This window comes from Stegodyphus dumicola, chromosome 6, assembly GCF_044657685.1.
Source record: "Stegodyphus dumicola isolate Sdum_Otavi_A_Nest chromosome 6, ASM4465768v1".
Lineage (NCBI taxonomy): Eukaryota > Metazoa > Arthropoda > Arachnida > Araneae > Eresidae > Stegodyphus > Stegodyphus dumicola.
The window spans coordinates 193712436-193736261 of NC_140773.1; the positions used below are offsets into that span (position 1 = coordinate 193712436).

Below are 23826 nucleotides of genomic sequence, written 5' to 3' on the forward strand. Positions count from 1 at the left end.
ATTCATAATTGCTAATAGTTAAATACATATTTTTTCCTTAAGTACCTAATTACTAATCCATACATAATTAACTATTTTTTTAACTATTTCACAGAAGAATACATGTACACACAAGAGAAACAAAATACGAAGTGCAGCAATACTGATGTTTCTGTCCTTCGGGCAGAATGTCTCTCTAGATTGAAGTGCACCTCATTACTTTTCCAAGGTGTTTTTTGTCAAAGTTGTTTGAAGAGTTATATATACATCTTTGGTTTTGTCAAAGAATATGTGTTCACATAGACGTTCTTTCGTTTTTCTGTCTTGTTTGTGTGTTGGACATGGAAATCTGGAAGGGGAGAATGCATGAGTGGAATAGATCGTCTATTATAGCTTTAGTATCACTGTTTTGAATGCATTGTTTTACTACATTAGAGTGCCCTTTGGTGTAATTCTCTATTTTATATTTTTCTGTGATGGTATATGCTCTTCAGTTATAATTTAGAAATGTGAGCATGGATGGAAACAAAGGGGTGTCAGTATGGAAAAGCTGTATTTTTGGGCAAAGGTGTTTCATCATAGTGTCGGCACAGCTTTAGTATTAGTCCTTTTTGGCGAGAAATTTGTTGGCGACATTTTGGAGCGATAAATGTAAAATTATGATAACCTTGGTAACCCTAAATACTGAGCTGAAAAAACATGCCGCCATTTTTGTCCACAAGCGTCTAGCCCCTCAGATGCTAGTTTCCTCCTGATTCCTCCTTGATCGTTTGCGCAGATTCACGCGCAGCGTGTTTACCCCAAGGAACTGGGCGTGGTCAAAGCCGATTTTTTTAAAACGCCACGCGTTTAAAACGTTACGAATTTGGTGCGCATTACTGAATGTAAATTAATTAATTTTATTAGTTTTTCTGAAATAGTTTTCATTAGAGATACAGATATCAAAACTTAGGAGCTTATTACTTTTGTATCGAAGATGTTATTTAAGAAGCGATTTTTTAAGATTTGGCCTGCAAAACATGTTTTTATGTTTTTTCATATAAGGAAGAAACAGATGTACATAAGATTCTTGCTTTAAAATGTATGCAATATGAATACATAAAAACCAATTTCAAACGTTTTCAAAATTCGGCAACGAAGGGGGGGGGAGAACGTGTTCTTCACATATTCCTTCATACCTCAGATATCCATAAGACACACTTATGAATTATTGCTGTAAAATGTAAGGAATACAAATAAATGCTGACATCAACATGTGTGAGGAGGGGGACTGATTGGCATAAAATACAAGTTTACATAATGTACAAGTAAGCCTTATTAAAGGTGCAAACCAGATATGTAAAGCTAGTTAGTATTAAAAAAAACTTAAGGTTTCTATTATTTAATGTTATTAATAATTAAAACCCCAAAATAAAAATGTAGCAGCATGTGGCAATTCACAAAACTGTTATGAGTTTGTTACCATGTTCAATTAGTTTTAAACAATATTACACATAATAAAATGGCCAGTGCACAACATGTGAATGTACATGGGATTGAATAATTAGAAAATAAAAAACTTGACAAATATTAAATAGCAAGTATTGAATAGTAGAAAATATTGCTTACCGTTCAAATTTGTGATTGAATCATTTTCACCAAAATATATTTATCTACATTAAAAATGTTTGGTAATAATCTATTGACTGAACACTTTAAAAGTCAATGAATGATTGATTGTATGGACAATATTTGGTATTGTTGCACTTGGCGGGGGGAAGAAAGACAGTAATACAAGGAGGATGAACAAAAATAGACTTACTCATTAATCACAGAATATATCAGCCTATCACGAGGACCTGAGATAAAGGTTCAAAACCCTGTTCTGACCTTCTACATCTGTTCCTGATCATTTTAAGGATTAGAGTTGGAATTATCTTATTATTAAAGAGCAGTTCTAAAGATAGTATTATATAAATAAGAAAAAAATATCATCTGACACGTATAAAACACTTACAGGCAGTTGAAAGATGTTTTAGATGATAAAAATGAACAAAAGGAATTGTGAATAGGTACTAATGACTATTGTTAAAATATATATTTTTCAATAGATGTATTAAGTTTCTTCAGTGGAATTATGTGCAAAATTTTTGTGATCCAAAATAATTTTTAGAATTGTATTATTGTCTTCATTCTGTGAAGTTATTGTAGAAGTTTTTGTCAGTTTCCTTTTCGTTTTGTATTTGAGAATCTTTTGGGTATTATATTTTTATTAGATGGAATATCTTTATTAGCAGTTGGGAAATGTATTTCGGGTAGAGTAGACTTTAAGGTACCCCTTGTATTTTGGCGAAGTTGTTGTTTGATTTATCGCCAAGTTGTTGTTTCATTTATGGTAGCCTGAATAGTTGAATGTTATGGAAACCCTATTGTGACGTAATCGGGTGCATGCATGATTCTGGGAAATTTTTAATCATGGGATGTTTTGTAAGCGTTTTTGTGGTGTGTGTTTAGACGGTAGAATGGCCAAATGTAGTAAGATTAATTTGAAGTTTCTGTACGATTTGGAGCAAAAGGGGAAAACAGCTTTAATTGACTGGTATGTAAATGAAGGTTTACTTAGTAGCCATTATAAGTGACCTGTATGTACAGGGTGATCAGCGAATAAGCCCTGATTTCAAAATTAAATATCTCTACAACAAAAATCGATAGAATTATGCAGTAAACTGTACATTTATTAGCAAAACTGTAAAAATAGTGTACAAAATTTTAGAAAATTTAGTTACGAAAATCGTTAACAGATGGCGCTCTGCATTGAAAATTATTTCTGAAAGGAGTCAAAAAAATAATTAAAAAAATTAAGCAGCCCTTGCAATCAAAGTACAATTTTTTCAAAATGTTCACCATTCGAAACAATGAGGTGGCGTAAATGAACAATGAAATTTGACATCACGTCTTGCAATGTCTCCACGGAAATGGAATAACATGCAACACTAATGAACGATTCAAGCTCATCTGGAGTAGCAGGATTGTTTCGATAGACAGCGTCTTTCAATGCGCCCCACAGAAAGAAGTCACATGGACTCAGATCGGGAGAATATGGAGGCCAAGCTATTCCTGTGTCAGTAAATTGAGGATAATCTAACGCAATTACTCTATTCTCAAAGTATTCATGAAGAAAGTGAAGAGCTTTATTTGTTCGATGTGGTCGAGCCCCATCTTGCAGGAACCAGTCGATACCTGGTCGACCCTCCAGCACTAGTTGAGTGCTGACAAATTGTTCTAAAATTGTAACGTAACGTTCAGTAGTTATCGTTTCTCATATGAAAAAGGGTCCGATAATGCCTCTGGTGCATACCACAGCCCATGTTATAACTTTAGGCGAATGCAGTGCTTTTTCTTCACACAATGAGGATTTTCAGTACACCAAAAGCTCCAGTTTTGTTTATTAACGATTCCATTCAAATGAAAATGTGCTTCATCTGTGAACCAGATGCAGCTCCCATCAAATCTGTCGTTGTTGATCATTGTTAGAATCTGATTCGCAAAGTCAACCCTTTGTTGCACGGCTTTCATGGGTATGGCCTGATGACTTTGGATTTTGTATGGAAACAGCCGTAGGCTATTTTTTTGTGTGCCCGTTCAAACCTGTCTCTGATGCTTTTCCTAGGATTTTGCTGAACAAATCCAGAAGCTTTGGTTGCATTTTCAGGAGTGACTATAGTTTGCTTAGGCCCAACGTTTCCCTTTCGATCATCAGCCATGCTGCCAGTCCATTTGAATTTCGTGAAGAGCATGAGAATGTTTTTCGCATCGGGTCCAACTGGAACATTGAATCGGTTTTGAAATCTGCAACGTGTTGCCATAGGACTGTGTTCTAATGGGCGAAATTCCAGAACCAAAATACACATTGTTCAATGAAATACATTATTTCACTTTCTACGCTAGCCTCTTTTCACTAGCCAACAGTTGTACTGATCACTTTCGACTTCGAAGCACATTTTAAAGGCTATTGTTAGGTCATTGCGATTACAGCGCCATCTGTTAGCGATTTTCATAACTAAATTTTATAAACTTTTGTACACCATTTTTACAGTTTTTCTAATAAACGTACAGTTTACCGCATAATTGTATCAATTTTTGTTGTAGAGTTATTTAATTTTGAAATCAGGGCTTATTCGCTGATCACCCTGTAGAAAGGATATGCGTCTAGTCGAACGTAAACACCACTTAGATGGATGTGAATGAGTTTGTAGGAAGAAAGGTTCAGATGGTCACTATGTGAAGCGTTCGATCAGAAAGAGTACTTGGTTTGAAAAAAGTCATTTGAGTATGATTGATATTTTGATTTTTACGTGGCTCTGGGTGTACGAAGCGAATTCGAAAATCATGGTAAGCGAATATTTGCTTTTGTTAGTGCTTAAATGTATAACATGTTTTTCCTTTTTTATGTTATTTTATTGTTTGGTTTAAAATGTATTTTATTGAGATTATGTCTTTTTTGTTTGCCTATATTGTAGAATTTGGTACTCCTTTGACTTATTAAGTGAAAATATATCGATGTGTACGTGGACAAAGTAAAGGGAGAGCGCAATGCGAGTTTGTGCAATTCTGGGATTTTTTAATCAAGTGAAAATAGGTCGATGTGTACATGGATAAAGTTAAAAGAGTGCGCAATGCCACTCTTTTAACTTTATCCATGTACTCAATTTTTGAGCAATTCGAGGAATTATTTTTAAGTGAAAATAGGTCGACGTGTATATGGATACCGAGTTTCTGCAATTGTTTGTCTTGTTATTTTCGGCAAAAATCGCCGCTTCGCAAGCCAAAATTAACGAGTCAAAGAATTGCACAAAATCGGTATCCATGTACCAGCAAAAATCACCGAGGGGCACCCTAAAATATACTTTTACCTGTATTTCTTGTGCATTTAACATATCATATATTATCTAGTTGTAGTGGTGCTGATTTTAGAATCCTGTCTAACACGTCACATTGTTTGTCAGATTTTAATGAATCTACTTATTCTAAACATGTTTGATTTAGTTCGTTCTTTGTGTTCCAGTGAGGGGGTCTGTGATTTTTTTTTTTTTTTTTTTTTTGGCTACTTAATTCAAAATTCATTTTTATCATCTATAATAAGTGGATAATTCATTATGTATTGTACTTGTAGTATAAGTAGCAGTATTTCTAGTGTGCTGATGTCAGTAATGTATTTAACAAGTAGCAGTATTTCTAGTGTGCTTGCACATACTCTACATAACTTATAAGGTATTTCTCCCGCCTTCTTGGAGTGGTGATCTGCACACTAGGTGCATATTCCAGAGGTCCGCAGTTCGATTCCCGGCGAAGGCATTGCTAATTTTTCATTCTCTTTTGCTTCCAATGTAAAATTCTAATGTCTGTACAGTGGCGCCCGAACTAAAAGGGTGTTAGATGATTGTTCTCCACACCCAGGATTTGGCGATTAAGTCCCCTAAAAACCTCAGTCGCCCTTTAAAAGGAGGAGTATATAAAGTATTTCTCCCACCTTCTCGGCATGTCTTCATGGTGTGATGTGTATCCAGAGGTCCGTGGTTTGATTCCTGGCAAAGGCATTGCATATTTTTCATCTTACCTGCTTCCAAAAAAATACCTAATGCCTCTACAAACTGATGAATCAATACAGCTGCATATATATCAATAAATGCATATCAGTGCACTGTATGTGACATGTACAAGTTTTGTTACTTTCATGTATAGTGTATATTTCTGTATTATGTGTTGATGAAACAGACCACCCATTCTCAACTACATATAAACAATGTTTCATTTGTTTTATGTTTGATTCTTAAATTCCAAATCTTACTTGTTAATTTACCTTTATTTGCTGTAATTAAGCGATGAATCATTTTATCTCTTGCAAATCTCATAATACCATGTATAGTGTTATCCAATCTCTTAACATTTTTTCCATGAAGGTAAATATATTTTAATGTTTGGTGCATTCGTTCGATGTGCATGTTTGTGTTAACACCACTGTGAAGTCTAAAACAGTATGCCCAGCTAGATCTATTTTGTAAATAATATGTTTCAAAGTAATTTGCAAATTCAATAATGTCCGGATCTTCTTCAAGTAATTTTATTGCTGCTTCTTTCAGTGTATGAAAAGTATGAATGTCTTGTTCTTCTAAGTGAGACCTACCGTATTTGACGGCATATAAAACGCACTTTTTTTCCTAAATTTGGTCTCTAAAAAGTTACCTGCGTCTTATACGTGAAGGTAATTGCATTCAATAATTGTTTATTTGGCTTTTATGAAACGTGAGAACTAAAAGAAACCATGCTATTGAAATTTTTATCCTTGTGTGTGGCCATGTAAATAAGGGTGCGTCTTATATGCCATCAAATACAGTAATAATTTTGTATGTTTTTGCCTGTTTTTCAACACCATTGATTTTTTTTTTAAAATTGTTTCTACGGGTTCTATCAATATGCCATGCACAAAAAAGATGTTTCTGTAGTAAACCCATTTCAGACTTCCAAGCATTAAAAAAAGATTCAGCCATATCAGACATAAATATTTGTGGTTGTATTTGCCCAACTTTTTCTTTAATGCATGAAAAAAAAAATTGATAGCACAGGTTGGTCACATCGATTAGAAATTAAAAATCCACACAGGAATCCTTGGTGCAAATCATTTATTGTAAGTTAAGTTATGAGTTCAAATCTGTATGCATTAACCCCATGTGTACCATCAATACATATACAAGTCAGAACTAAATTTTTTCACTATCTCTCTTTGTGCTTCTGTCATCATTATCAAAACAAAATCATTTCCTTTTAGAAATTAATATTGTGTACAATATTCATTCATGCTATGTTGATCCCTGGGTTTTATAAAATGAAATGCATTTATGTTCAGAATTTTGCATTTCAGGTACCCGCGTATCTACACAAACCCAATCATTTTCATGTTTAACAGAATTAGAAGACAAATTGAAAGATTTTTTGATGTTATGTAAATCTTGTTTTGTAAGAAAAGGAAACCTCTCAAGCCGGGCATCTCATAGAGAATTTCTAATTTCATCTAAAATTTTTGCTGCTATCTTTGATGCAATATTTTTTATTTCATCTGTTGTTAAAAATAAGTGACCTAAATCATTCCGATACCCAGTACGTATTTTCTGATATGACACTACACATTTGCCATCTGTATGTTCTGTTACTTTTAATGCAGCTGCACAATATGTATTTATTTTATTGCTACCAAGGGTTTTTAAGTGACACAAACCTTTACTTTCTGATATAAAATTTCCTGAACAGTGGCATTATTACACCATGTATATTAAATATGCTTACTCCATAAGAAATTTTGACTTTGTACTATTTTCAATTTCTGCCTTCCATGCCAAAAAATCATTAAATGAATTAAATTCTAGTTCAGTATGATTCAAATCAACATCATGAACATTATTGAAATGAAATATTATTTCTCGCTTTTAAAAATTAGCATAACATACAGGACACACATAATTAGCTGTTAGAAGTATGAATTTTATTTTGATGATATTTCCAATTTTTTAGGTCACTAAATTTCAGATGGCAGTCCTCACATTTGTAGTTTGGTGATTGACCACTTTTTAAAGAATCATTAATGTAGTATTATTAGAGTGTAATGTGTTGGTATGGCGTTTCAAACTGCATTTATTATGGTACGTTTTTAAGCAATCAGAACATACAAAATTACTCTCAGCCACACTAAAATTATTTGCACAATCAACCATACTATTAGAACTTAGTTTTCAGAGACTTCATTAATGTAGTATTATTGTACATATGCATGGCGTTTCAAATTGTATCTACAGTTGAAAGTTTTAAACAATCACGGCAAACAAAATCACTCTCAGCTATACTAAAATCATTTGCACAATGAACCTTATCACTCACAACACAATCAGAATTATCACACAGGATTACACCTTCCTGATTTTGATTCGATTCAGAATCAAAAATACCTTCTGGGGAAACAGAAGTACTTGGCCATGAAATGGGCAGTTTTTCTTGATTTTATGCGGAAGATATAATAATTGAAGCAAAATAAAAAAAGAGAACTGTATCATCAATCACACTTTACCACAGCAGTGCAAACAGTAAGAGTAAATAACAGTAAATACGACGCGCCTTCAGGGAAATGACGGCATGCGCAGTAATCTGCGCAGATGTTCAGGAAGGAACCGGGAGGAAACTAGCGTCTGAGGGGCTAGACGCTTGTTTTTTGTCCACGTAACTTTAACGAATTTGTTAGGTATCGGAGCTTTGATGGCAGGAGGGGAGTAGTAGGGGAGGGATAGATGCTGGCGCTGCGATCACGAAAGCTGGAGGCAGTGTCTAAACATAGCTCCGAAATTTTTTAAATAACTGTTTCAGTACATATTTTCAACTCTCTAAAAAAAGTTTAATGCACCTTTCCTATGCAATGTCTCATTCATCAAATTGAAAAAGGAAACTTCGCTTCATCGAAACTTCAGGTGTTTTGTTAGCTGTTTACTATCAACACGAGAAATCCAAAAGAGGCCCTGACACGGAACATTCAGATAAGTAACATTCTGTTCTCTATACAATATATGTTTCTCTATCACTAGAGTGCAATTAAATTTTTTTTATTTATTATTTTTCATAAGATTCTAGCATTATACAATAGTTAGTAATAGTAGCAAGTCATGTGGTTCTTTTCTTCGTAACTATTCCGTACAGACGCCACATTCCTTATCAGTAGTCCGTTCTTATCAGCAATTCACACCCTTCGGAGGCCCCCCTCTTCGTGCTTAGGAATTTCTTGAGAGGGAAAAAATGGGGATCTCTTGACCAACGATGAGTATAGATTGTGATTTTTGTAACTAAGATCCTCGACTTTTTTTTTTTTTTTTTAGGTCTCAAACTTAGAATTATGAGCAAATATAAATACAGTGTGACGGAATTTGTTAAAGTTGTACTATAATAAATTACAATGGTTAAATTAATAAATTAATTTTATATTTAACTAATATTTAAGAAAAATAAACTGTGTAATTTATTTTTGCTGAAATGCTCTCACACTGTGTATGGATTTATGATTTTGTCAATTACTGTTTTTATGAAATATACATGAATTTTTTGGGAACGGTAATATTTAATGTTACTTTAGTTAAAATATTATGTACATCTCTGTGATGATATGTGTCTTTTCTTGTTAGGTCTCAAGATAACGGCATACACATTACCATGTAGGAATTCATTCATTCATTCATATATTATTTTTTTTTAACTTAGCTAAAGTTTGCTTCTTAAAGACACGAATTTTTGCAGATGAACTCCTTAACTACACTCATGGACACAATCGTATTTTAGGGTATTTTCTACTTCTTTTCCTTTTCTTTCTATAGGCCCTTTTTTTTTTCCCCTCTATTATTTTTGGGCCATTTAATTTAAATTTTATTTTGTCCCATCTTTTCTTTCTGGCCTTTTGAACTCGTACAAAATGTACGAAGTTCCTTTTTACTCTCCTCAAATACGAAATTGCCCCTCTTTCTATATACCTTTCCTTCGCACCTATGCTTGATTTTTCGCCCATCGGTGCAGAAAGACTTAGCGGGTGCAAAACAAGACATCTGTCTACTTTGTCTGTCTGTCTGTCTGTCTGATGGCAGGAGGGATAAATTGCATGTTTTTCTTAAAGTTACGTTTGTGTTAGGAAAGCAAAACATTTAAAATGTTTTTAAAAAGGCTAAAATTTGATAGTTAAATCTGATGCTTTTAATATTACATCACATGAGTTTTGACATTTTTTCATATGTCGACTCTGCATATTATTATAAACTCCACTCCCCCTCCCAAGAAAAAAAAAAAAAAAAAAACATTTTCAGTAGCATGAGGTAAACTCTTTGTGTTTCCTTTGCTAAGGAGATCAAAATGACCATGGTCTAAAAATACTTTTCTGCCTCGTATTAGAACTATAGGGATGTGTAAATGCATGAATTTATAGGTTCAAATCAGGACCAAAAGTATTGCTTTCATAACATTTTTATAATTTGACTGACTATAAAAAATATAATGCTGCTTAGATTATGGAATATATTGCTTATAATTTACAGTTCTCAAATTTTGTAAATCTTACAACCTAATAGCTTGCTGTATATGAATAACCTTCACTGAGTATTATTACTTTTATTAATAGTATGTTGACATAACAGTTGACTTTTTATTTTAAATTTTATGCCAATTTTCTACATTACTTAAACATTTTATCTAACAGAAATCTGAATTTTTTGTAATAAAAACTCTATAATAAAAGTAAGAGTACAGTTTATATATAAAAATTTGACTACAGGGCAAGCAATTAGATACTGATTTCAATGTCTGTAAATGTTATTATTATAAAGTTTAGATATATTCTTATTAAGTTAAGATATACTTTATTCTCATATAAAGTTTAGATGTACAGAACAGAAGGCACACTTTGTGCTTACAACTCAGTCAACCACTTGTGGCAAGATCACTTATGATAACAAGTTCAAATGTAAAATTTAAATTCAAATAAATCAATTTAATTCAAAGTTGGTTAAAAACTCAACCAGCATGGAATTCAACTATCAGGAATTACAATGCAAGACTGGAGACTACAAATCTTATCTTATCTAGCAACCTAGTAACGTGACCTCGAAAGGCAAAACAGTTTGTTTTACAAACTAAAAACTTCATTTAGATTCTAGTGGGAAAATGGATGGAGGAAATTGATAGTAAAGATCCCAAGCATAAAATAACTCTGGTTACAAAATAAAGAATGTTATATTATACTTTGTGCCCTGATTAATTATTCACTACATGAAATAGTGTAATGCATTTTTGTTTGCATCATATACAAATTATTTATTTTATTTAAATGCTGTCCAAAACTGAACAGGATTTTGCAAACATATTGACCATATTTTACGACGTATAGATGCAACAATTCTTCACTTCAGAAGTAAGATTTAGAATTAAGAAACAAGAAAATAAGAGAGAATTATGAATAGAAAATAAATATATATGCTGGCTAGCAGAAGAAGAATGCCTTCATAAAGTACTTTTTAAGAGAAACTAGCGCAGATTCACATTACATGTACTAAAAACCACTAAAACTCCCATATAGCCAGCCTGAACTACTACTGTTCAGTGGCTTATCACTCCATCACTAGTAGATTTCAATGACTGTTCGAATTTTTCACAGAGAAATCATCATTTATGATGATTGTTGTATTATTACCATTGGTACAAAATTTACTCATTATGATAATTTAATTTTAGCTTTTAAATTATAAACATAAATTACGTGTAATAAATTTAGGAATTAAAAAATACACACTTCTTAATATTTTTAACATTTACAAAATTTAATCATAAAAAGTATTTCTAATGCTGCTACAAAACTTGCTCATTATAATTTAATTTTATTTCCTTCACTTTGAAATATTTTTTTTATTTTCTTTTAATAACAGAATCTAAGAAACTAAAGTAACATATACTACTAGTTTGAAATGCATTTATGAACCTCTTGTAAATTTCATAATTCATAACATAAAAATTAACCTTAAAATATTAGCTAAGTACTAATATAATATAAATATTAACTAAATACTTAAAATATTAATGTTTAATACATTAATATTATATTTTGTAATTTAAAATATTAACCTTTTGTAAATTTCATTACTCATAACATAATCACTGCCATAAATTCATTTACGGTAGTGTTTCAAGAATTTATCATAGCAATACTAGAAATGTTGAAAATCAGAGAAAGACTGTTTATTCTGATCAAGAGCTTATATTTTTGGATTGTTATCTAGTCTAGATCGGGTTTTGTTGACAATCCGCCATTTTTTTCCGATCTTCAAAGCCGGGTAGCATATAAGCAAAATGTACACTGCTAGGACAACGGCTTGAGTTTGGCCAATGGCAATCCAGATAAGGGTCACCATTAACTCCGCCCACATGAGTGACGTCACATTTCTGACGTTTGTTTACATTCTGCTGTTCGGCGTTACGAAGTGCGTTCTTTCAATGAAAAACATTTTTAATCTGCAATGTAAATTTATGCGTGCATGTGTATACACACACATACGTATATTTTCAATATATAATCATATATGAATTATATGTATCATTATATGTGTGTGTATGCATATAAATATGAGTGAGTGTGTGTATGCATGTAAATTTTTCAGGATGTCAGATTTCTAGCGAATAATCTTTTTCACATCTAGCTAGGGGAAGGAAAAGAAAAAAAAAAAAAAAAAAGCTTTTTTTCTCTTAATAAAAAGCCTTTTTTTTAATTAATTAAGAGAAAGCTTTTTTTCTCTTAATTTTTCATATCGGTAAAAGTTTACAATTGGGTGCCCCTTGTTTTTTGGAGATTCTTTTTGACACCAAGATTGGTGTCAGGAAGGCACAATTTCATGATGGCTGCGATACAAAACCAAAATAAAAAGTCAAAGAATTGCACAAACCCTGTGTTCATGTACACATCGACCCGTTTTCACTTAAAGAAACATCCCAGAATTGCACAAACTAGGCATCGCGCACTGCCTTAAATTTGCCCATGTACACATCAATCTATTTTCATTAAAAAAAAAAAAAAAAAGGGGGGGGGAAGTTAAAACTATCTTCGTAACCAGAAATGAGGTTTCATCGCCAATATTAAAATAAATAAATAAATAAATAAAAATATCGCTAATTGAAGGGCCACCCAATTCTACACTAGAGCCTTCACATCTTCACATTCAGTTTTTTTTAAATAATTAAGATGAATGTATTCATATTTAATATTTCTTCACAACTTGATTAATCGCTTAAAAATACATTTATTTAATTTTGGATAAGGTGGGATGTGAATTCCAGCAGTATTTTTAATTGTAGAATAATTTCTCTAAAGAAGCTTTTGTTTGTTTTTACTTTTTAATTCCTTTAAAAGAAAATTACTTAATAATATTAGAAATAATTAATCTATTACTTCTTACATACATCTTAAATATGTTAATGGATATTTTCATTCAATAGCTTTATAAATTTATTTTATGCAGTATTTTAATTTAATAAGAACTAGTATTGATAAATGAATTTCCATTGATTTCCTTACACATTTAGTTTAAAATTTAGTTTTCAGTGCATGTAATTATTCTACTTCATGGCCCTCCATGCACAGCCCAAAAGCGGCTGACTGGAACGCTGATAGTTCGATCTGAGTTTGATTCCAGGTGGATAGGCTGGCTGCACGAACACTTACACCTGGTTTTGCACATGTGTAAACATGGATATGAGTTTTTTTTTTTTTCTTAGAAAATCCTCCGCAAAGACAAAGACATCCCTCCCGCATAGACCCTGCATGCTTTCCATAATCAAATAAACCAAACCAAAACAAACCAACCCTTCAAGCAAAACAGCTCCTCAATAGAAATTCTTCATATCTGTCAAGCAAATGACATTCACTAATGTAATAAACTGTCATCATACACATTAAATCAAACTCGAAAGTTTTATTAATTATGCTTACAGAAACAAAGTACTTAATACCAGATTTTGTTGATTAATTTGCATTTTTAGAAATATTTGAATAAATTTCTTACCTTTAATAAATAGAGCGAACCCTCTCTAAAATGACCACTAGCAATTCTACATGGTTTTAATTTTGTGTAGAGCTTGTCACATACCTATTGAATAAGCGAAGACCTAAGACCTAAAAGAGATGATCAGTACCAGAATTTTTTGTATATTAAGGAGAATTGTCAGTTTCAGAGGTGATCACAAAGAAGAGGTTTGCCATGTTAAAATGTTAATCTGTTCCTAACTTTTTCGCAAGGTTTGGTTTATGTGATTATGGTGATGCCTTGAGGGCTATTTGCCTAAGGAGAGGGATGCCTTTGTGGAGGACTTTCTAAGGGAAACTTGTTTGTATACACGTTACACATGGGGAAAACCATGAAAACGTCCATGCAGCCAGCCTGTTCGCTGGATTCGAACCTCAGACCGAACTACCAGCGTTCAGCGACTTTACTGCTCGCCGCTGGTGGGCACCTTTTTTGCAGTGAAGGAAGTGTTTTCTAAGTGTAGGACATAACATATCAATCTAAATGGTCCACATTAAGATTTGATCTAAGAAATGAATAATGTTGAAGCTGAAATTAAAATTATATAAATTTGAATGATATATATATATATATATACACGTATATATATATTCATTTAAACATAGCATGAAGTTTTATATTTGAGTATAATACTGAAAAATGTTAGACATATGAGAAAATAAATGTATGTTTTCTTCACATATTATGGAATATTCATTCCTGACTTAAGGGAACATGAAGTTACACAATTTCAAATCCACTAGAAAAATGTATGATAGTCACAAGTTTGACAAAAGATTCTTTGCTCAAATGATAAAAGGCTTTGGGGCTTTGGAGAACATAGATGCTAATTAGAAATGTGTGCTAAATACGAGGCCATTGCCATCCAAATAATAAATGCACTGCATTAATTTTAATACTGTTTAGGTTCTTACGCATTATCCCTTTGACCGGCCAAGTAGCATGATTTAGTGCCAATTATGGATGACTGTGCCCTTTAGTAATTCCATAGAAATAATTGGCGCTTGGTTACCATAGCCCAAATTTCCACAAGCGATTGATGAGATAATTACATAAGTATCCTATTTTATATTGACATGAATGAAAACTAAATTTTTTATCATATACCTTTCTACTAAAAATTTTTTTTGGTGATTGGTTTGGTTTGGTTTATTTAATTATGCAAAACACTTGCGTGCTATCTGCTTAAAAGGATGGATGCTTTCGTGGAAGACTTTCAAAGGGAAACTGGCTTTTATACACATTACACTTGAATAAAACCATGAAAGCGCCCATGCAGCCAGCGTATTTTGCAGGATTTGAAACCCGGACTGAATTGCTAGTGTTTAGCGACTTTACCACTCGGGTGCTGGTGGTCTGGCCAGACCGAGTTTCTAATTAGCATTTCTATTAAACTAAAATTCATCTATATTTATGAAGGGCCCATCAGAAAAATGCACACACTTTAATTAATAAAAGAAAATTCTTGTGCTTTCGTATTGAACTGAATTATAAGTTAATTAAATCATACATATCAAAGGTTAGCCTAAGTTTCATATAATATTCCTGAATATGTACCTATACAGTTACTTAGATTGTTCAAAGTGTTACAGCGGTAGCCATTAACAGCTAAACACATAGCACAATACTGAGCTGTTATTTGAACAATGTTTAGTCGATGTGTCTGAAGGGACTTCATAATTTTGTGATGAAGGACCTGTAGCCTCACCGATTTACTATACTACACAACATCCTTCCAAATGCATTTTGGTTCACTGTCATGTGTCACATATATGTGAGTACTAACATGGTAAGGAAATATCATACTACATATTATAAAGATAATTCAACTTTGAAACCTATATATAGATATCATCTGTTAAAGTCTGTATGTATTTTTCTGGCATATCCTGTATGTGAAGTTGTACTTTTCATTAGTCCCACCTTTTAATTAACGTAGAGGTATTACTGTACAGAATATATATGAAAATGAACTGATAAATTTTCATATCTGTCTCTTTCATTTGTTAGCTTTTCATATATTTTTTAATAGTTTTATTTTTGATGTTGCTTAAATTCACACTGAAACTAAATTTAAAATTAGTCTGAAGATTACTGATGTAAAATAAATAGTGGCTAATTTATCAAAATTACATAAGAAGGCAAATGAATAATTAGCATATTCAGATTTTAATTACAAGTAAAAATTTTATATTCCTAACAGTAAAAATGCACATATTAGAATGTTATTCATTTATTACTCATAACCAACTCAGCAGAACTTGTCAAATTTTTAAAATGTACCAAACTCTGGCAACCATGCTCATAACAATCCTTTAATAGGGCAATGTTGCCGTTTTCGTATACATTATTTGTGTTGTATTCCAAGTTTCAACAATTTTTATGAACAAATTGTGATATTTTTTGCCTTAATTTTAAAATATGTGTTTTGGAATTTGCCAACAATGGAAAAAAAAAAGAAAATTCTACAGGAATACAAAATTTTGCCAACAAATTTCTAAAAGGAACAAAAAGGAAATACATTTGGTAGATATCCAATGCTGCTGAGGTTTGTGCGATGCCGAGTGTGTGAAATTCTTTAATGTTTTTTCAAACAAAAATAAATCGCTCATGGTAAAGGATAGCGCAAAAAAATTACAGAAAGATTTGGAGATGAACGTGTTTTTATTTTAATGTATTATGTAATCCTTATTTAATAATTAAAATTTATATTTCAAATTGCTAAAATATGTTTTCTTTTCATAATTTGATAATGTTAGCCAACTTATGATAAATGTCAATAATTTGGGTATCTGTTTAGGAAAAGTTGTGAAAACCATCAACTTGCACCCAATGAGTAACTTTTACCTTTTCATGTGTTAAATCCAAATTGAGCCAAGGTGGTTGTGTTACTATGTACCATTAATTGTACAGGCAGTACACTGTATTAGTTTATATACCGCAATATTTAGTTTGTACTGAAATTATGTAGTGACAATAATGTTACTTAAGATAGAAATTTTTCAATATTACAAGTTTACATTTTTTTTTATGTGATATACACACATGTACATGAATACATACATACATTTCTGAATCTGGTCCAAAAAATAGAATAGTACCTTTTAACCTTACAGTTTAATCTTATAGTGTTTTGATTAATTTTATGTACTGTCATCAATAATACATCTTATGAGATACATCAGCAATGCATCTTATTATCATTAATTTCTTACTAACAATTCAATTTCAATTGCCATGAGTTGATTCCTGACTCATACATATCTTATATATATATAAATAAGTTGTTTCAATACAAGGATTAAAGTTACATAGCATATTTACAATAATTATTTATTACTCATACATATAATGTATAAAATCAGGCAGTAAATTGTAAAAAATTACTTTTAATGAATTTGGAAATAAATGAAAATATAATAATCTGCATCTCATTAGATTTCTTAAATCACAAACTTCACAGTCAAAAATACATACTAATGTAAGAAAATCAATATTAAATACTTTTTCTCAAAAAAAAAATTGTCGGTACAAGACATATTTTATCGAGTCCAATCATCAGTGGAACTCCAGGTAATCAGTATTTAATATGTCAAAATGTAAAACTTGAAATGTTAAGCTAATTTTTTTTAATCCATTCAGTTTTGGCTTATGTAAGTTTTACAGTATTTAACTAGATGTAAAGAACTATAAACACATATTCCAACAATAGTGATTTTATTGTGTTAATATTAATAATGTATAATATATAATGTATAATATTGATATTATTTAATGTTAATAGTGATTTTATTGAATTGAATTTGATTAATTTGAATTGCTTGAATGTATGTTTATGGTAAAGAACTATAAGCACACATTCAAGCAATTCACTTAAAGGTGTTTTTCCTGGAAACAAAAGTATACTTATTGGATTCAATTCAGCATTACACCTTATTGTTAAGCATTTTCGATAGTCTTGAAATATCATTATCAGGACTTGTATTCCTCTTTACTTGCCTTGGAAACATGAACTGTCCTGACTCGGAACAGGGAGCTTACTCAAGCTATGTTCAATAAATTGTGAAGTAGACAATACACACAGGAAGGGTATACGAAACCCTTTATTTTTTTATCTTTACAGGTATTTCCGGAACTTCGGAATACAGAGACAAACCACTTGTGGTCTGAACGTAAGAATATAAAACTACTAACTAAAACTAACTTTGAACTAATATACAAGTGCCTAACTTTAAGATTGTCCGTTATTTAACAAAATCCGTATGTAGTACAGAGAGCTGCTAAAACTACGATACGTTTGAAATTATCAAGAGGACTAAACCTCTGGCCTTGAAGGCAACCAGCAACCGAGTAAAAACTACTGTGGCAAGCGGCCTGCTTCTAATAACTCCTTCCTCTCTCTTGCTTGGCAAAAAGCCACAACTTAAGTACTTGGCGTTAGCAAGACAAATTTGCATAAATAAGTTAAAGCTTTTAATTCTGGCCGGAAGTAGAAAATAAGAAGTGATAGTAAAGATTTAAAACAAAATAAACGTTAGTAAAACTTAGGATCCTTACATCATAACTGGTAACATATCTTACTAAATTCAATTCTTGCTATGTTCAGCATCATTTAGCATTTGCAGTTTAGATTTGAGTACGTCTATTACACTAAGCAATTACAGTTATTCAGTATTATTTTCTTTGCATTTCAGCAAAACAATGAACTTCCTTTCTAAGAATGCATACTGAGCAATGAAAATTCCAAATATGATATATGCTTTACGTGAACCATAAGCCCGTCAGTGAATAGTGATTTAATCTTCATAGATTAGCATATACAATAGTCTTGAAATATCAGAGCTGGTAGCATATCTTAAATATATTCAGTTCTTATTAAATAATGTGTTCTTCATTTAACTTCAGTAGTGTCTAAAAAAAAATAAAAATACTAAATTACACTTCAATATCTTCATTAGAGTGAACCCACTTTTTCATCTTTATACTCTTTACGTTCTAATAATAAAATGAAGTTTATTTCTAAGAAAGCATATTGAATCCAGTAAAGAAATCAAATCACAGTTAATAATGCTGTAAACATTCAGATAGATATATATATGAAATGTATTTTAAGGATTTCTTGACACACACTATGTTTATTCATTGCAATGGTAACTGGTGGCATTTTGATTCAAAATATTTACTGCATTAATTACTGACAGAAATTAGCACTTGGTTTCACTAACTTAACATTAACTTCCCTTGGTTTAATTCACGCAGGTACATTTTATATATTAGATGATTTAAGTCATTATCACTTAAAAGTTTCTGATTATCAATATGCAGAATAATTTGTAAATCACACTTTACATGCATCTTCCAGCCATCAATAACTTCCATCCGACTAGATCTAATTTTCTATTAGAGCAGTAGAGTAATCCTTAATATTCCGAAACAAACATTAAATCATTATATAAACATACATATAAACACTTTCATTACGAAAAACTAAACGTACATTCAAAGAACGCACCGCGTAACTCCGAAGAGCGGAATGTAAACAAACGTCAGAAATGTGACATCACTCATGTGGGCGGAGTTAATGGTGACCCTCATCTAGACTGTCATTGGCCAAATTCAAGCCGTTGTCCTAGCAGTGTACATTTTGCTTATATGCAGCCGGGTATACATTGGCGACCGAAGTTTGTCGCCAAATCAAAAAATCGCCAAAAGGACCAATACTAAAGCTGTTTCATTCTGGCATAGTGATTTTAATTTCTGTTTTATTTATAATTTCAGTAGATTTTCTAAAAGATTAGATTTTCCATAATTTATTTATTAATTGATTATTATTATAATTTTATTAAAGTTTATTATTCCGGTAAAAAATATGTAACTAAAAATTTAAATTAAAAAAAATTATGTTTACTAGTTGTATGAGCGGAGTGGAGTATCAATATGTATCTACTATATTGCTGATTGTTTGAGTACATATATTGCTAATGTTTATATTTTATTAAGTTGCTAATTTTAATATTTTACATGCATACAATCGATTTAACATCTTATTTTTAAGATTCATTTCCTCAAATATTTGAATTATAATTTTTGTTTCTAGGAAAGGGGACCCATTACCTAATGTGATAATGACTTTTAGACAACCAAAAAATGGAATCATGGGAAGTTATATTGTATTTTAAATTATCTGTGAAAAATATGTGTAATAAAAAATTCAGCTTCCCCCCCCATAGATCTTAAGGCATATAATCCTTTTACTTATGTGTAAAATTTTTTGGTTAGTCTATATTTTAGGGTGCCCCTTGGTGTATCACCAATTTGTTGTTTCATTTATGGTAACCTGAGTAGTTGAATGTTATGGAAACCGTATTATGACGTGATTGGTTGCATTGTTGTGGTGAATTTGACTGATGGAAAAATATTTGTAAGGGCTTATTTATGTGTTAGATGTTGGTTAGAAAGTATGTTGTTTATTTTGTGCTTTATGCCATAAAATGCCTGGTGGGGGTACAATTAACCTGAAGTTTCTGTACACTTTAGAAGATAAGGAGATAAAACATTGATTGACTGGTGTGTAAATGAAGATTTAAATGGCTTCGTTCACCTCTCGGTAAATTACGCAGTGATATTTAAGGATTTCGAAACCAGAGCTCATATCAACACTACGGAAGGTAAGTGGGATGTAATAAAAAGGGATGTTTGAAAGATATGCTACCGAGAGTCCAGCAGTATGGAGGATATTTCTCATTTTTACTTTTGTGCATTAATATAGCAATGGCAGTATACAGATTCTAGTTTAGATAATTTTAAACAATTTTTGGATGCTGTCAAGGAATTCTGTATGTCTCGCACACCGAAGAAACAGAAATTTTTAAATAAGGTAAGTCGATATTTTCTTCCTGTATTACATAGATTCCACAACATGTAATTCTATTCACATGTTATTTTCTTGTTTGCTTTAAAATGCAGTTCATTGAGATTACATATTTTTTGTTTTAATTATGTCTTATTGCATTATGTTTTGGACGCCATTTTACTGGGGAGGGCCGTAGAAGTAAACAGGAATGGCGGCAAAAAATTGCCAGTTTTTGCCAAGGGGCACAGTGACATATTTTTACCAATTTTTTATCAGGGCTAATCTTTGGAATGTGGTAACAGGTAGTTTGGCGACATTTTGGTTAGACGATAAAGGTTACTAGCTAGGACTTTAGCAGTGTACATGGATAAAGTGCATGGTGCGCAATGCCATTTTTGTGCAATTCTGGGATTTTTTTTTAAGTGAAAATAGGTCAACGTGTACATGGATGATACCGTGTATGTGCAATTCTTAAAAACGCGGCAAGCAGTGGGCGATTCTGAACTTTCTTCCAATTTCGCACCTAATCTTCGTCATGATTAAGCACTTTTGTTCTATAAAAGTTCTGACATAAGCGTAATTCGGCTAGCAGATTGTTGGAAAAAAATGTTGAGGGAAAAAAAAATGCCTTTACTTCGTGAAAACAAAATGGCGTCCAAACAAAAACTAGTAGGTTGTTGTAGCAGGGTTAATCGCCAAATTTTCGCCAAAAAATCGCCAAGTTACCATAATCTAAAGATTAAACTTTATCAATTTTAAAATTTTGTAATGCGATAATGAATTACTGTAATTTTAATTTTTTTTTTTTTTTTTTTTTTTTTTTTTTTTTTTTTTTCTGTAGGAAATTCTGAATTCTAAACTTCAAACACTGTGTTCTAGATGTGGTGTCATTGAATGTAAGAGACACCATCCAGAGTTACGTGTATATACATCTAAACCATGAGTGAACTAAAGTGCCAAAGGAAGTCGACCAAGCATTTGAAGAAGTTTGTATTATTTTCTTCATATGTGAATATTCAAGATATGAGTGCATATTATATGATTACAGTCAAAAGTCTTTAATTCGGACTCGTCGGGACTTCGACAATTCTGGATTATCGATTTTTCCGGATTATAGATCATCAGTTTAAATCTGTTAAGATGGCATGCAGAAATTATACAATTAAAAATATGAAATCGTAATTTATGAAATAAAGAGGAATTATGATTTAAAGAGTATAAAAAAAAAGCTTAATATTTATTTGTTTACTTTATTAAACATTTCTTTCAGCGTGCGCATGCGTAAAGCATACATTACGCATAGTCGAAATTAGGAAATTGCAACCAGAAAACTATTTGATGTGTATTCGTGATATTTATAATGACGAGGAATTTGATTTAAATCATATCAAAGATGGAGTACATCGAGATGAAATACTACATTTAGTAAGGAATTATAAGCCGAATAAAATAAAAACATCTGCCTTGAAGATAAGGATAGTGCTGACAGATCAACTTCCAGTTCATTGCGTGCCGCGTCGTCCCCCCCCCACAAAGCAGCGTGAAATTGATAAACATATTTCGGAATTTTTAGAGAATCAAAGGATATGCCTTTATCCATTTTTTGCAGCAATTTCACTTTTTGTATGATGGACATCGAAACATGCTTTCGCTTTGTAGATCCTTTGGTAGCTTCAGAATCGGAAATTCTTTTTGACATAATCGAAAGTTCAAGCTTACTTTTATAAAATTGCTCTAACAGTCTGCAAAAAATAATAAGCCAGATTCAATTAGAAGGTTAAGGAACAACGCAATCTGCAACATTAACTGAAATACATAATTAGATAATTTTAGCTTAGCTTATACCATCCGTTATACATTAAACGCACATGCATAAACGTATTATGCACGTGCGTAGACGCATATGCGCGTGAGTAAAGGTATGCGCATGTGTTAACGCGTGCGCAGAAAGTTTGCAGTTTTGAGGTCCGGATTAAAGACTTTTGACTGTATTAGTCTAACAAGTAATATTCAATAATATTTCAAGTCTTCCATCGTCATGAGAAGAGAAGCACTAATAAGATCATATATAAACAGATTTTTCTGGAGCATGGACATAAATATGGCAGTTACACCCCTGTATGTACAGATGGTTCCAAAACAACTGGCCGTGTTGGGGCAGGCTTATGTAACTGCTAATAATATGCCGGGCAAATGTTTGCACAACTATTGCTCTTATTGCTAAATTATATATAAATCAAATATTGCTAAATTATATTTAAAAAATAACATTAAAATAAAACATTTTTATTTTTTGCTGTCATATTATAAAATTCTGTTTTGGCAACTTATTATACAATATTTTGAATCTGAAAAATAAGCAAGGTATAATGCTATAAAGTGCAATATACAAAAGTTCTTAGCAAAAGCAAAATTAGCTATGTAATTAATTGAAAATGTCTTCTTTTTAATTTTTTTCATAGTAAGAGTTTTTCCCATATTATTGTCTCAATATTCAGAATTCTCAGAATATGTGTCAGTTTTCTCTAATAAATTAATTTTACACTTTTTCCTTCTTTTTCAAAATGTTTCTGTCTTTTTCTGTTACAGAATTGGGAGGAATAATTTTTTTTTTAGATCTTTAGACATTGGATCTGCTTAGAAAGTTTAGAAGGATTTGAAGGCAAGATTTATAGCCCACGATACTAGAAGATTCCAGAAATATGTGACAAAATGAAAAATGTCTCCACGGTATTAACACGTAATGGATGTATTTTACAGAAAGTTTGCAATGAATTTCTTACTTTTTGGAGAATGTCTGGAAGAACAATGGAAACATAATATTTGAATGTTTTACTTTTGATACTAGAATCTTTTTCTTAACATGTTTATGTTCCCTTTATTTTCTCTACTTTTCACTAGACAGAAGCATGGAAAATATCAAAAATGCTTCTAATCTTATCACATGGACAGGCATGGAATAAAAAATAAAAGGAGTAAAAAAATTTTTTTTTTATGGAAAGTAATTTTTTTGTTAATAAAGAAATGTAAAAGATTCATCTAATATGTTTTAATGCATCATACACAGAGCTAGGCATTTTTCCACCTGATGCAATCTCTATGGATCCTAAATTCTGCTGCCTAGTGCCTTTCCAAATTTTGCTTCCAATACTTGCTCTAAATTCTAAAAGTTTTGCCATTCTAGACCTTGTTGCTTGGTGTGTCACTGAATTCTACAAATTCTTTCACACCAGCTCTGTAACTGGCCCTTACCATATATATTTTACATTTCTTCTTAATGTTCATATTACTAAAGAAATAAAATTAGCAGCTTTTTCTATACATTCTAAATGCACTTATGTGTTTTAAAATAACAGAAATCCTTAATTAAAT

General features: G+C 31.7%; 1 long non-coding RNA gene across 2 annotated transcripts; it reads left to right on the forward strand.

Annotated features, from left to right (window-relative positions):
- Nucleotides 1–225: 225 nt before the first annotated feature.
- On the forward strand, nt 226–23488 carry LOC118193026 (uncharacterized). 2 transcript variants are annotated; one of them, XR_015041791.1, is made up of 4 exons: nt 226–427; nt 20139–20478; nt 21296–21440; nt 23044–23488. It is a non-coding gene; the product is annotated as an uncharacterized LOC118193026 (long non-coding RNA). The 2 variants fall into 2 exon arrangements; XR_004758869.2 differs by lacking the exon at nt 226–427 and having other exon boundaries at nt 17394–20478.
- Nucleotides 23489–23826: the final 338 nt, after the last annotated feature.